This window comes from Onychostoma macrolepis, chromosome 02 (genome assembly GCF_012432095.1).
Source record: "Onychostoma macrolepis isolate SWU-2019 chromosome 02, ASM1243209v1, whole genome shotgun sequence".
NCBI lineage: Eukaryota > Metazoa > Chordata > Actinopteri > Cypriniformes > Cyprinidae > Onychostoma > Onychostoma macrolepis.
Genome location: NC_081156.1, coordinates 16993618 through 17009948, shown reverse-complemented (window position 1 = coordinate 17009948; position 16331 = coordinate 16993618). Strand labels below are relative to the sequence as shown.

The window sequence follows — 16331 nt, the reverse complement described above, 5'->3', positions numbered from 1 at the left end:
CAGGCAACTTGCCTTTATGGGAAAGGAAAAATCTCCTCTGGAAAAGTCTGGCCTATAGCCATTATATGAAAATGAGGCCCTGAATGCCCGAACAATGCCATTCTTTCAGAGGGAAATCAGACAGGCCTTGGGAAATTCAGCCTAACTATGCTTTGAGGCAACTTTGGCAGGAAGACAGGCATGGACCAATTGTACACGTTCCTTCTCATTCTTTTTGCCAACCATACAGCATCATTATCACCTATGGTTACCTCAGACTATTTCAGACTAAACTAAACTGGCTTCCTAAAACCACAGGGGTGAAAAGTAGCTCCAGTCTCTTATGAGGTAACAGACGTAGATGGCAAAATTTCTCCTTGGAGGTGTATTTATCGCTCAAGTATCTTTGCTCAATCTGCCAATAGCTCCTTTAACTAAATAAAAAAATACTTCACCTTGAGTTTTCAGTAGACCAGCATTGAGTTAAGGTCTGTTCACACCAAGAACGATAACTATAAAGATAATTATAACAATAACCATATTAGTGCTCACACCAATGGACAATTATAAGCACACACTGCAATAATGTTGTCGCTGCTCAAGCTCTTTATTAAGATCAGGTCGATTCTGATTGGCTGTCAATGTTTTTAATCATTCATCAGCTAGAAAAAAAATAATTCTGAAAGTGATTCCAATGATATTGTTTCGCTGTCATTATAATTAGATGTGTAGGGCCCTATGAAATCCATTTCACTTTTTCCCAAACTCGGTTGTTTTTTTGTTTTTTTCGAAATTCTGCTTTTTTCGGTTAAATTTTTTCTTGATTCCATTTTTTTCTGTTGTAATTTTTCTAGATTCTGTTTTAATAGTTGAATTAAATTTTATTAGTTACATTACATAAAGATTTTTAAGGCCCTGAAAAATGTTCATGTACACATATTGAGAAGGCAGAGGCTAAAAACACCACAAGCATCACTCACGCTTCAGTATGTGTAGTAAATGAAACCACACATCTGCGTCATTCATTCACACAGAGATGCAGAACATGCACAATTTAAACAGTATTTTTGCGGCTTAATATTCACAGTCCATATCGCGTTTTAATTCAAGTGTAATGTACGGTGGCCCAGAGAGCACAATGCGCTGCAACTTCAGAAAACATGCAAATAAAAAAAGCACCAGCAAATCAAGAAAACATCTTCATCAGTTTGACAGCAGGTGCTGCAAATGCTCACAACGCAAACAAAAAGCGCTGCAAATGCTCACAACACAACCAAACAAAGATTTTTATTTGCAGCGCGTTTCTTTGTTTGTTTGTGTTGAGCATTTGCAGCGCATGTGTTGTCAAATTGATGAAGTTGTTTTCTTAATTTGCAGGTGTTTTTTTCTATTTGCAGCGTGTTGAGCTCTCTCGGCCACCGTAATAATGACCTCTCTTGATTTATCCATCCAAAATTTTGCAAATTCTGTGACATTTTGCATTGTACAGTAAATTCTGTTTTTATGACTGGATTCTGTGACTCCATCCGCTCTTTCCGCATCGCGGAAATCATAGGGCCCTAAATGTGGTGTGACCTTTCCTATTCTCATAGAAATAGGACAATTATGTTTCCAGAATGATTATGAAACTTTATAGCTCTTGGTGTGAATGGGACTTCAGCATTCAAAACAGCCACATGAAGTGATTTTATGCACAAGAACAATTAAAAGCTTTGTTTGTCCACTTTACCATATTTATTTTATTAAATATGAAAGATCTTGGCCTGTCACATATTGGCAGGCAAGCAACCACTGTGTGTGTGGGGGGGGGGGCTTGATTTATTAATATTTGAAGTTTTAATGCCTACAGTGCCCTGTTGCTCAACAAAAAACAAGATGCCAAGTTCAAAGCCATTTTCAAAAGCCATTAAAGAGATAATGCCAAACTAAAGCAACAAGATGAGGAACTCGTACTCAAAAAGTCCCATATGAGCAAAGGGTCACTGGTCAAATTGTTATAAACGAAGATTTCCGAGTCAGGAAGGACAGGAACTCTATAGAGATATTTAAATAAAAAAAGCTGAAAAGATGAAAGTCAGTCAGTCTATCTTTCAGCAGCAATGAGAGCAAAGCAGTCTGACACTGCCAAAGAGAGCAGGAGAGAGAGAAAACTCATCCAACCATCTGGATGTGGACTAGGCAGAAGTCCAAGAGGCAGTAAAATTCATTCCAAGTCCCTGACCGACGTGCGACTGCCACGTAGCTGTTAATGCAGGAGGACAGAGAGGAGGGAAGAGGCTGTCTTATTTCTGCAGAAACACTTTCCCACAGAGCAACACAAGCACATCTGCCTGTCTGCCTACACAGCACACTGTTACTGAACTGCAATATCACAGTTTTGATGTAATTTAACAATGTGATAATGATCACTTGGAAAGGTTCATAATAACAGAATATACTTCTGGGCGTCCAAGGTGGGGTCCAAGCCTCAACTCCTTTTGTAATAATTTTTTATTCACTTCTATACTTTAAGTTAGTCAAAGAGCAATTCATTTTGTTATTCACAAATCAAATCAAGTCACAAATCAATTATATACAGTGTTGTTATTGTCAATTAAAAACTACAACTACAGATATAAAGCCGAAACAGAATAAAATGAATGAAATAAAATGAAAAACGTCATCTAGTTATATTATATATGTTGCCTTAGCAGCTAACTGAAATAAATAAGCTGAAGCACTAAAATCACTAAAATAAAAAGAGCTAAATAGAAATAGTTATAAGAAAAATTAACAAAAATGACTAAAGCACATAAAATTACTAAAACTTTAAATAAACTGAAAATATAAAAATCAAAGATCATTCAAAATATCAACAAGTACTATAATAGTACATTATTTGAGACTTTAAAGATTTGCATATTTTATTTTAAGGTGTCCTTGTTACACATTACATGTACCTATATTATAATAAAAATAAATTATGCATAATAACATGCAAGTAACCCTAAACCAAATCCTAATCCTACCCATAAAGTTAGTACACGAAAGTAATTCATATTACTCATAATAACCTAAATGTATAATTACACTGAAAAACAGGGACACCTTCAGATAAAAATATATAGTGTATATATACCAGAAAAAAGCATGGACTAAAAAAAAAAAGTCTTAAATATTTTTTTTTTGTGTTCCACAGACAAAACAAAGTCATTTCATAGGAATTTCACAGGAGTGAGACAGACATGAAGCCAGAAATGTCATTTTTGGGTGAACAATCCCTCTATGTGGGATGTTTCAAACTCAAATTTCCATTTCTAAAGTAAATAAATGCTGCTGTGAAGAAATAACCTCTTATAACCAGATTTAAAGTGAAGAATGCTGTTTGTGTGTGACATTAAAGAATTAATTTCTACAGTGGCTCTTGTAGTGGGACGGTCTAGACTTGTTGGTGACTCAGTCCGTCCACAAACAGGAAAAAACAGTAATGTCTAAAATACCTCCAATATGCACCTCGCTACTAAGAATGTAAACAGCCAGGTCACCACACAGCTCACAGATCTCAACTCTCCTGAGCTTTTTTTTGGCACACTGAACTTGTGTTAGACCAAGCTGAGAGGAAGCAGCCTAACTCCCACAAACACATGAAAATGACTCACTCCATACCCATGGCTGTGCTTCAAGATTTTTCCTCCTCTTTTCCTTTTTTTAAGCTTAGAAAAAGAGTTCAGTCTGAGGGAGATCAGTACATGAAACCACAGCAGTCAGTACATTCACATGTGCAGTTATAACGGAGCAACAGTGGGATTTTACAAAGTCAGACTATAGTCTACATCTGTCCAAATATACAACCAACTGCATTACTTAATATTTAAAATATTAATGCTGTGCATCATCTCTGTCTTACATCAAAAGTGGAGGCCAATTATAGTCCAGAAGTATCCTAGACAAAACTGAGCTACAACTGAATTATCTAGGTCTGTTATTCTAAACTAGAACATATTATTTATATAGAAAGCTTTAGTTTGATAAACTCAAAGGCAAGAAATGGCTTTCTACTGAAGCTGTCCTCAAGAGCTGCATGAAAAAACGCAATGCGATCAGTCGAGTTTGTTCCACATAAAAACAACTCTTATGAACCGGTGCTTTTAAGGGAAGCAAAAACATACAGCAGGATGAGTGTAGCCGGATTCCCAAAATGAATGACTCATGAAATGGCCCTTTAAAAGAATAATTCATAAAGTTACTGGTTTGAATAAGTCTGATTCAAATATAATTTATAGTCTTAGCCGAGAGAGAATTTCTTTCATATGTTAGCAAAATGGACACTGTAAGTGAAATCAGTCTACAGTAACTGAATCAAAATAGTAATCGAATCAAAAGATTGTGAATTAGAATCTGAACAAATCAGGAATTCCCAGCCATGGCAAATGTATTAAGGGAGAATTGCTTCTACAAAGGTTAGGATTGCACTCACACAGGTGCCATTTTTAAGCAATTAGCTCTTTTCTCAAGAAAACACATTCAACCTTCTCTTCCCATTACAAGCCACAAAAATGAAAACTGAGAATCAAATATTTTTAAAAATGGTATACGTGCTTACTAAGTATTTTCAAGATAGCAACTCATAAACCACAAATGTCCTGACACAATCTTCCAGACAAGTTTGCATTTGAATGCGGAAGTGGCCACTTTCGTCCACATTTGGATGGACATTTTATGGTCCTGGAATGCTGAATGAGTCAACACTTTGGAACGGTCGAATCTTATGCCCAGGCCAACATTCAGGGCTCCCCCAGCCCCCAGCCGAATGGGGTGTGATGAATTCAGTCAGAGGAAGACACAGGGAATGGGGTGGGGCGGTGGGGGGTGTTGAAATTGGGGGACAGATTTTGCTCATTTGTCCCACATGGCTAAACACGCTCAAAGAGGGCAGCTCAGTTTAAACAAACATAACCACTTCCTCCTCGCTGCACACAAAGCCTTTAAACAGAAACCCGTCCGTCGCTCCTCACCGGGTCATTTGGGGGAAAGAACAGCTAGCTGCCAAAACACAGCCGGCCCTGTGTGGCTCAGCATCTGCAGGCACCCTAAAAAAACTCAAACATGGCCCTGCTCCTCAACTTCACCTCACACACCTAAAATACCATTACAGCAGACTCGAGCTTCCATACAAGGAATATATCTATACAAGCATCAGTAACTGAGAGAAAGATACTGGCATCAACTGAGCTCTCTAGTTTACCATATTAAATAAGGGATGCATATATCGGTACCAAATGACTTGCATACTTGACTGATATTAAAGTTTTTGGTAACACTTTAGATTAGATTGTATTCACTATTAACTAAGACTTCTCCCTCAATAAACTCATAATTTGCTGTTTATTGATAGTAAGTAAAGCAGTTGTTGTAATAGTTATAGTTAGCTATGGGATAGGGTTAAGGGATGTAGAATATGGCCATGCAGAATAAGGCATTATGCACTTTATAAGTACAAATAAACAGCCAATATGCTAGTAATATGCAAGCTTTTTTAAATATTCCCTGGTGTTCAGTTCACTTTTAAAAATAACTACATTTTAAAAATAAAATGAATAGTAAATAATGTAAAAATAATATTTTACGCAAAACATTTTATTTTACAATACTATATTACGTAAAACAATAATCACCTATGGATTTATATCAATGTGCAATATAATATTATAAGTAAAATATAATAAGTGTTATATATATATATATATATATATATATATATTTAGAAGACTGTAAAAATAGGTAATATAAAATTAAAAGGCTAAGAATAGCACATTTAAAAATCTGTAAAATCTGTATTTCACATATTATATATATATATATATGTGAAATACAGATTTTTTAAATGTGCTATTCTTAGCCTTTTAATTTTTATATTACCTATTTTTTACAGTCTTCTAAATGAATAAAATGTAATATCCACCAATAAATGCAATGTTTATGTAAATAAAACATTTAAAACTCATTCGTTCATTCATTTTAGTGCTTTATCTTTAATTTAGACAATATATCATTTTAACATCAGCCGTTTACTGGTGATCATCTGTAGAGAAACAGAAACAGAAAAATAAATTACTGGTAAATAATTTATTGTAATCAAAAAAAAAATAAATAAAAAAACGGCAGTCCCCAACAGGAATGTTAAGGAGCAGCCTTTTCACCCCATGTTGACTCTGGAATGCTGTAGAAAGTGAAAATTCAACATTGACATTCCTTCAGTGCCACCTGGGATGCCACTGGCCTCACAGCAATGGCTGCCATTCCCACGACCTCTCTGTTTACTTTATTTTGGTAACTTCACACATCCAAAACATGGCTATCGAACAAAGAGAGATCAGTGGTACTAATCCAAAAGAATAATATGAATTAGCTGGAAAAATTCACCGGGCTGAAACAGATCTGGGCAGTAAGAATGGATAGCCCCCGTCCACCCCTCCTCGCTCTCAGAGGTCAAAGGGTGAAATTCCTCATCTTCCATCAGGCCTCCAGATTTCACACACACTATTAGGGGGAGTGCTTGAGGAGGGGGATGGGTTAACAAGACCTGGTGAGATGGAGGGATTGTGGGAGGTGTTGGTCTAAGGTCCTGCTGGTAGGGGGGTGGCATAAGAAAACAGGAAGTCTGGGACTACAAATATATGCACAGTGGCACTGCTGACATGTGTTTGCGCAGAGCAGCTTGAGATGGGATCAGCTACAGCGTACTTACTGCAGACCCTTAGAAGGTATTGTGCGAATTACAACAGATCAGATGGAGTCAGCAAGGGTAAAGTGGCAATAAATGCACCGCAACAAATGCATCTTCTGCCAGGCTCTCATTGCACATGCATGCTGGCTAATGAGCATCATTAATGAGCTGTTGCCGCATCTGAAGTTTCCATCGTCCAGCTAACAACGGCCATCTCTGCACTCTGAATGCTAATGCAAGCACGAACATACACCAGAGGCCACCTGACCAAATACTGAGTGTTTTTCCGCTGTACTTTTAGCTAAATGTGCAAGCCTGGCCATTTGAATAATGTATTGGCATGACGGAGTGGATGCATGTCAGGAATCAGTGTCATGGAGTGAGCTGCAGCATCTGACCCTCTCCACCAACTGAAAAACAAGAGATAAACCAAGCTGCGTTCTTGCATTGTAAAACATTTAATAGTAGAGCAATGGAATACAACAGTTTCCATATGTTTTTACAACTCAAAATTGTTGTAAAAAACAGGTCAATGTATTTTAGCTTAAAGAACTTTTTTTTTTGTAATCAGTCTCACAAAATTAATCCATTTTATGGTAAATGAATAATTGGCTTTATTTTCTCAAACTCATATCATTTCAAATCTGTATGACTTTCATTTGTGGGATATTTTAAAGAATTTTTGCTCAAATAAAAACTATCAATAAAGATGCAGTCACATTAGTGATTTTTCAGTGAAAAAAAATAATGGACGAAAAAGCTTGATTGTTAATAGCTTAGCGATGTAAAAACAGCTCGCACAGAAGTAACTTTCAAACCAAGCAGCTTTCTGTTGGTCAGTGCAGAGAATTCACACGAGCAACTTGAAAATGAGTGAAATCTGCATGGGGAACCTCAAGTGAATCTCCTGATTGCACAGATTCCTATTGGAAACTTTTTCTTCCTCATGTGAATCTTCTGATTCCACAGATTCCTATTAGAATGACTGGATTCCGTCTGCAGAATTTCACCAAGCAACTGTAAATTTGATGCACCTTAAGGGTCCAAAACACCTTTAAACACTGTATAAAGTCATACAGGCTTGGAACAACTATTGGAGTGCGTAAATAATGACAACATTTTCTTTTATGTAAACATTACCTTTAAAAGCAAAACAGTTGTGATGAGACAAGCCAAAAAAAATATGTAAAATATTGCACACAATGGGAAAAGACTTTGGTCTGAACATTGGTCTGGAGTTTTTACTGTGCAAACTGTCTGACAACTAAAGCACAATATCCTGTCAACATGTTAAGCTAAAAATATCTAAAATCTACAATCAACTAGTCAATTCTTTTCAACCCTAGTTGGTTGTTGCAAGAGATGCAAGACAAAGCAGTCTAAATAAGAAAGTATGTTATGGCATCCAGCAACAGCATCCTGCAGCAGCATCCTGCAGCTTGTCACTTACAATGCTGCCTAAAGTGACAGGTGTACAGTTGGGTGGAGAGGCAACTGTCTAGAGAAAACGGTGGGAAATGGAGTTGAAAGGCCTCTTTTATCTTCTTCTAAATCAACTGTCAACAATAGAGTAAATCACCAAGAAGACAGAGTAGTGTGGCATGCAAACATAGCAGCACTGTACCAAACAAACATGCAACGAGAAGATGCTAAGAGCGCAAACGAGACATGCATGAAAACAATAGCACAATGATTACTGTTACGCAGAACCCTGCTTTTAGCTCCACTGAATGACGCTATATGTGGCCATGGTTGGCTGATTCAAGATGAGCAGCAGGATCCTGATTCATGGACCAGCTGACGGCCACATCATCACCGCATGCATATTTCCCAAGCGCTAATGGTTAAAGCATAGATACAAACTTGTTCTGTCTTGCTTAACAGTTAGAGAGACGCTGGCTTTCTCTGCCTAATGAGGTCAAGGGAAAATAGCGTACTTGAGAGTCTAATGATAAGATCATGTGACTTCGCTGACCAAAACCATCACTGCTTTTCTACTCATCTTTTTTCCAAAATATACAGCAGATGAAGGACATTGAGTTCACTGGATGTTATGGAGACAAAGTATAAAATAGGAAAAGTCATTCCTAGAAGAACTCTCTGAACCTGCACAAGATGGAACAAATCGAATTTTACAACGTCTACTGACCAATAAGTGTGACTAAGAGATGTGAAGTTATTTCAAAGGGCACCAGTCAGAGAAAATCAGGAAACGTCTTCAAGAAGGTGGACTCTCCACTGCAATTAGGAACAATCACAACAGATTTTATCACGCTGCACTGCATAACATCAGCACACATCAAAGCACAGAGCTGCTCCCAGGATGATGGGGAACTGTAGGGGGGAGGGTTTGAGTGCATGCGCAGTATTTGAGGTGCCCCTGGGGAAACAGACCGCCAGCTCACCAGGTACAACCCCATGACCTCAAAGGAAGAGCACATTCCTGCAGCTATGCCCAATCAGGAAGTTTAACTCCCCATGCCAGCTCTCTCAGCACAGCACCTCTAGACTGATGAAACAATAGCTGTCGAAGCCGATCCATCAGATACTGGCTAAAAAATAATACAGATATTTTGTTTAGAAAGTGTCTCAGATATATGCCGATTGTGGGTCCATGGAAAACTACAGTTGTACTGCTCTTTTTTTTTTTGTGCACATTTTCCTAGTTAGTGCATACTTTTAAACAATGATTCTCAATTTTTTTGACTCCAAAGACCTCAATGTATATGAAACATTCAATAGCCAATCTTTTTTAATTTTTCTATAGCATACTGTAGTCACATGGTCACTATCGTAAAATAAACCCAGACATGGTTTCTTGAAGGTTTTTTTTTTTTTTTTGCAAAAATAGCTATTTCTAAAATAGATTAATATTAAAATTTATTTAACTTTAAACGGTTATATATACTTGTAGAGGCTGAGACACGATATTAGAACAGCTATGGAGGTAATATAGGTTTCCACAGTGGTTGTAGAGTGTTGCCATGGGGAACGGGCATTATTCAGAAATATGTGTGTTGAATGCTGCGACTGACCAATCAGAAACAAGCATTCCATAGTGTTGCATAATGCAAGCATAAAATGCAGCAACCCAATGTTTTATTTATAGATTTAATTTATGGCTCTTACAGAGAAAAAAAAAAAAAAAAACCTTTCACTGGTCTTTTTTGACAATACTAACAAATTTCAGCTTTGTGTGTTATTGAAAAAAATGACTCACAAGTTTAAAGAAAGAAAATGCAGGATTGCTGTAACAGGACCTAAAGCAAGCAGGTCAGAACAAATTAATTGTAAGAGAGGATTGTGTGTGTCACTCCATGGGAAGTATTGGGAAAATTCCTCTATGCTGAAATAAAAAACTGAGAAATGAGATGCATACAGAATATTGTACCAGTATTTAATTGTTTTATATAGCTTATTTTAAAACATCTTGTGGCCTCCTTGGAAGATCACCTATTGGCCCCAGTCCCTGGTTGAGAAAGTTTGTACACATAAGACGATAAGGAGCTGAGGAATGCAACATCTTATTTTTCTGCAGCTATTTTTTAAATAAAACATTGATTTTTTTCTGCCCCAGTGCAATAATTTACATTTTTAGAAAAAGTTATGAAATCCCTCACTCAGCTGGAGAACTTAAACCTGACGTCATTTTCTGCAGATCACATTTCTCCTTTCACAGATAATGTGCTTCTTTCTCTCCAATAAGTCCTCTGGATCCAGGCGAGAGCAGAACTCATATGGTACAAACTATCCTAAAGCGTTATTTCGGTGACCAACAACATCATCCAAGAGATTAAAGGGGTCCTTTAAAAGTCTTTTTCCAGAGCTACTCATTAGTGCGCTTTAATTCCCAGCACGAAGGAGCGATACTTTCTGACGTTTGGGAAAACGACGCACGGCGTTGCATTAAACCAAAACAATAAAAAGAAAGAAAAACAAACAAGTATCAAGTCGAGATACTTTCTGTGCAATATATGACAGAACAACGACAACAGCACATAATGTTTTCCTCCATAAACAGATACAGCTGTTGAAGAATAGGCTGTCTGGAATACTAGGGCATGATGGAGTTGACCACCTTCACTTCATCAATCATTATTCCCGAAATCTTCGCCGAATATTATTCGACATCATTCCAGCAACTGCCTGTTTTGGAACATTATATTCGCTAAGGTAAGACACTAGGAAAAGACTCAGCATCCCAAATTAATGTCACTTAAACAATTTGATACCAAGACTCGTGGATATAACAAAGTAATTTGTAATGAAGCAAAAGTGAAGCGTTTTTAGAAAATTGTAACGTTTACGTAACAGAACGCGCTACATAGAACATCACAAACTCCCCAAAATTCCAAAGTTGGAATTCAGCGACGCAGAAGTCAAACTATGCACTTTCTCGTAAACTGCGCCAGTCATTACAAAGTTGCACGACGAGTTTTGAGCATCTTTTGGGCAAATAACGGTTTCTAAAAAGAATCCATGCAAAACTGTCAGTTTTCCTGCGGAGCAATGAAGTTTTCCGTCTCTTCTCCTGGTTGGCCAACTAACCCAGACTCCCGGCGTCACCGCCATCCAGACACAAAAATGAACGCAACGCAACTTTCCGTTAGGAACATATTTTCATCGTTTAATTGGGAAAAAGCACACGAATGCGAACTGTGGCAAAATATAGCGCTTATAAACGATAAGAAAAACTCACCTCGCTGCAATAAAATGATCTTGAAAGAAACTCCAGAGCTCCACTTTCACCCCAGACACAACTTTGGCAATCCCTGCTCCAGTCTGCTCCACCAGCACTCAGTCAGGGGGAGATTCCGCAGCCATGTCAATTATGTCCCACAGCACATGTGAGCTTGATCCTGCCCCTTTTACCGTAAGCAACCATATAAACGAACTTCACAGAAGAGCCGAAGAGAACGATTCAAAAGACAATTTAACCTAAATACCACCACCAGACAAACGCACAGACACAGCTTTTACTATACAAAACACTTTTACAACGGTTTATTCATGCTGTGTTCAATGGTTCTAATCAGATTAAAGGTTGTTTTTATGGATTTTTACAAGATTGCATATTGATTATCAGGTAATGGCAAAAAAAAGGTTATTTTTTCTGTTTTTAATACAGCTAGTGATTTTTTTTTTTTTTTTTAAAGAAACACTTTATGTAAGGCTCTTTCTTGTCAAGATTATTTTTTATTTGTGTGACTAAGATTATGTGCTTATAAGATTATGATTATTTATGTAGCCTATCTATGTATTTATTTATTTTTGTTATTTGTAAACATAAATAATCTGTCCCATATTGAGTATCCTTGGTTATTGCTGTCTCCTGTGGTTTGATGTTTGGTAACGCTTTATGGTAAGGTTCCATTTATTAATATTAGTTAACTATTTATATAATTTGTTAACATGAACAATGAAAAATGTTAATTCGTGTTAATTTACTAAAAACATGGTTAAAATCAAAAGTTCTGTCTGTTAATATTATTTAATGGACCTGAGCTAATATGAAGTAATAATGAACAGTTGTATTTTTATTAAATAACGATAACAAATATTAACCTAATGATTTGCTCTTTGTTAGTTAATGGGACTGTTACTAATGTTTTTATAATGGTCAGGTTGGTACTGACCACACAACCACTATTAAGAGAGAGTTCCCCCAATATTCTGATACAGTATTTGATCAAAATGTTTACCAATGATTGAGTCAATGATTTTACCGTTAGACTCCCTAAATTGTTACAACCTTGCAGTTCTCCTGGATGTCATTATATTATGGGACACTGTTCGCTTGTCTGCATGCTTGCAAGTCTGTCATCACAAGACAAATTTAGAAAATTAGATGGATCATTAAACTGTCATTCGAGTATGCAAACTATTATAAGTCCACTGCATGTCCATGACTCATGGCATAATCATGGAGGCAGGTATGTAGGTTTTAAAATCTCAAAATCAGAGGAGCACAGCTGAACAAACTCAATGCCCCTTGTCCTACATTTCACTTCTTTGACAGTGGCAGGCAGGTCACACGGTGTAAATGTGTCTGCTGCCATCAGCAGGTCAGTTAAAGGAAGGGCAGGAGAGCGCTGAGGAACACAACTACTGTTATTGTAGCATGTTTAGTGCTGCTTTTTATTAATTGCTCATATTGTATGGTGTGCTGTGATAATTGATCCACCATGGCATTGTGTTAATTCTCATTTTTTTTAGATTTTACATTTATAATAAGAAGTGTTTCTTGGCTACCAAATGATTTATGAAGGATCATGACAGTAATGGATGCTGAAAATTCAGCTTTGCCATCACAGGAATAAATATTGAAATAGAAAACAGTTTTACATCTTACGTCTTACTGACCCCAAACTTTTAAACAGTATTTTATTTAAAAAGTGTCAGAGGTTCAGAGGTGGACAAAGTACACAACTCCATACTTGAGTGAAAGTACAGATATTGCTGGTCAAATTTTATTCCATTACAGGTGACAGTTGTAAAGACAGAAGTACTTCCTTTTAAAAGTACTTAAGTACCAAAAGTAAATTTTCTTTTTTATGTCAATGCCTTTTATTATTGTTGTATGTAATACTTGCAATACCTTATGCCTCTGAAGCAACTTACACCAATTGCACCTACTGAATACATTGACTAGCTTGTAGTATCTTTGGAGTGAAGAGCTTTTAGAATGTTAAAAACCTATAGAAATGAAACAAGTGAGTTGATCAAAAAAATTGTTATGTACGATAATTGTATTTCAAATATTGTGAAATTAAAGTCATAAGTTTCCTTTAAAAAATAATGCTCAAGTAAGGTACAGATACTCCAAAAGTGTACTTAAGTACAGTAATCAAGTAAATGTACTTCATTACTGTCCACCTCTGCAGAAGTTTGGCTTCTCTTAAATGAATAGTTCATGCAAAAATGAAAATTTTGTCATCATTTACTCACCCTCGTCGTTCCAAACCTGTATGAGTTTCTTTCTTATGTTGTACACAAAAGAAAATATTTTGAAGAACCAAACAGTTGTTGGTCCCCATTGATTTTAGTAGGGAAAGAAATACTATGGAAGTCATTGGGGACCATCGACTGTTTGATTACCAACATTCTTTAAAATATCTTCTTTTATGTTCAACATAAGAAATAAACCCATAAAGGTTTGAAACAACAGGTGAGTAAATGATGACAAAATTTTCCTTTTTGGTTGAACTATCCCTTTAACATTAAAACAGTCACATACAATGATATAATTTTGGTACGATAATTTTTTTTGAGATTTCTTTGTAAGTGAAATTACCTCACTACAAAATCCTTTGCATTAAGCCCAGGGCTTTCAAATGTCTTATAAGTGGAAAATGACTGGAGAGAGTGATTTCATACTAGACATTTTTAACTAGTGACACTAGCCAGCAGCTCCATGATATTTTTCTCAAATTGCTGTCTTTGTCTAATAAATCAACACTCACGTTATAGTTTAACACCCATTTAAAGGATAGTTCACCAAAAAAATTAAAAAATAAATAATATATGTATATATATATTATGTATATTATATATGTATATATATTATGTATATTATACACACACACACACACACACACACAGAGTGCCGTGAAAAGGTTTTTGCCCCCTTCCTGTTTTTTTTTTTCATTTTTTGTATATTTGTCACACTTAAAAGATTCAGATCATCAAACAAATTTTTATATTACACAAAGATAATGCAAGTAAATACAAAATGCAATTTTTAAATGATGATTTCATTTATTAAGGGAAAAAAGCTGTCCAAACCTACCTGGCCCTACGTAAAAAATTAATTGCCAACTCCTGTTAAATCATGAAAGAACTGTGATTAACCACATTATTTTAGAAAGCTGAGTTAAATTTTACTAGCCAAACCCAGGCCTGATTACTGCCGGACCTGTTGAATCAAGAAATCACTTAAATAGAACCTGTCTGACAAAGTGAAGCATGCTTAAAGAGCAACACATCATTCCGCGATCTTAAGAAATTCATAAACAGATGAGAAACAAAATAGTTGACACATATCAGTCTGGAAAGGGTTATCTGGAAAGCCATTTCTAAGGCTTTGGGACTCCAGCGAACCACGGTCAGTGCCATTATCCACAAATGGAGAAAACTTGGAACAGTGCTGAACCTTCCCAGGAGTGGCCGGCCTACCAAAATTAGGCTACTCCAAGAACGACAACTCATCCAGGAGGTCATAAAAGAACCCAAAACTAAGAACTTAGAACCCAGTTCTAAAGAACTGCAGGCCTTACTTGCCTTAATTAAGGTCAGTGTTCATGATTCAACAATAAGAAAGAGACTGGGCAAAAACGGCAAACATGGGAGAGTTCAAAGGCAAAAGGTATTCAAGACATACTTTATCATGTGCATAAGTATCTAGAGTCAATTTCGTAGTTTTTTCCAAGAAAATAATGGGTGGTGTCAACCGTAACTTCGAAAAGCCCCATAGAAACCAAGGCAGAACACCTTATAACACCAGTTACCGCTCTTTAGCTTTGTTTGGGATGCTCAAATTGAGTTACGGCGTTCTGCTTTTGTTTAGCGCGAGCCAATATTAAGTTACGGTTATGGTTTGGAATTATACGGTGTTCTGCCTTTTTTTTTTACATTTTTATTTTTATATTTTTTTTTATTTACTGTCAATTAAAGTCTGCCGCATTTAAATTACGGTGTAGACAAACGAATTAGATAGATCGCGATCTACCAAACAGCTCCATATAACAAATCACTGTAAAGACTAGATACCTTGGCAGTAATACATAATCGTGAATAACCTTTAAAGATGTGTTTTGTTTTTTCCCCCCTTTTTATAATGCAGATTATTCACCAGGCTGTCACTTCTAGTTGGACGTGTGTGGACTCGAATGCCGTAGTATGATCAATCATATAATCTGTAGCCTACTAACAGTTCGCAATTAAATCCATATCCTAGGCTTTCTTGTAACCCGATAAAATCGATCCATGGCGATGAACGTCGTCGGAAATGTTTAATCCACAAGCATTCTGAGCATTAGGCTATTCCTGCTTGCTGGCGTTCACATAAATCCACAAGTCGTTCTTTTAGGTTAGACTGTCATTCAAGTCAATATAAAAGCAATTATGCTGCTGTCTAGCATTCTTTTACGTTACTGAGCATAGCAAATAAATTGGTTGCAAAACGGTCACGTTTTACTTTTAGTCTGCTTGATAAGGTCAAAAATAAAAATAAAAAACATTAATACAGTCACTTTACTATATGCAATAGCCTATATGAGATCACTAGATTTTATACAGGTGTTACTGTAACGATTTTGTAAATAATGTGGAAGTTACTGCCTTTTGCCTCGGTGTGACTTCTCACGTTTAGCAGACAATGCAAATGCAGAGTACAGCAACTTCAAAATAGGGTTAAAAATCTAGTTTGAGCTCACAATTTTTTAATGTAGATCATTTTCATTACTAAAACATCTAATTGACAAATTTCCAGTGTCCTACCTATAATTAATTTGGCTGGACAAATAAAAAACTTTAAAGTAATTTTTCTCAGTTTCACACTAGCGAGTTAAGGTCTTTTACTCAACTCCAAGTCATTCCAAATCTGACAGACTTCATCTGTGGCTTCAAAAAGGACACAAAAATCATA

General features: G+C 36.4%; 1 protein-coding gene across 2 annotated transcripts in view; it reads right to left on the bottom strand.

The window, feature by feature from the left end:
• Positions 1-11544, bottom strand: part of fndc3ba (fibronectin type III domain containing 3Ba) — a 141790-nt gene extending 130246 nt beyond the window's left edge. Inside the window, exon 1 of one of the 2 annotated variants that reach the window (XM_058796199.1) lies at positions 11385-11544. The gene's annotated coding sequence lies outside the window, so the exon portion shown is untranslated. The remainder of the gene's footprint in view (positions 1-11384) is intronic. The other variant, XM_058796189.1, reaches the window with a different exon arrangement.
• Positions 11545-16331: the final 4787 nt, after the last annotated feature.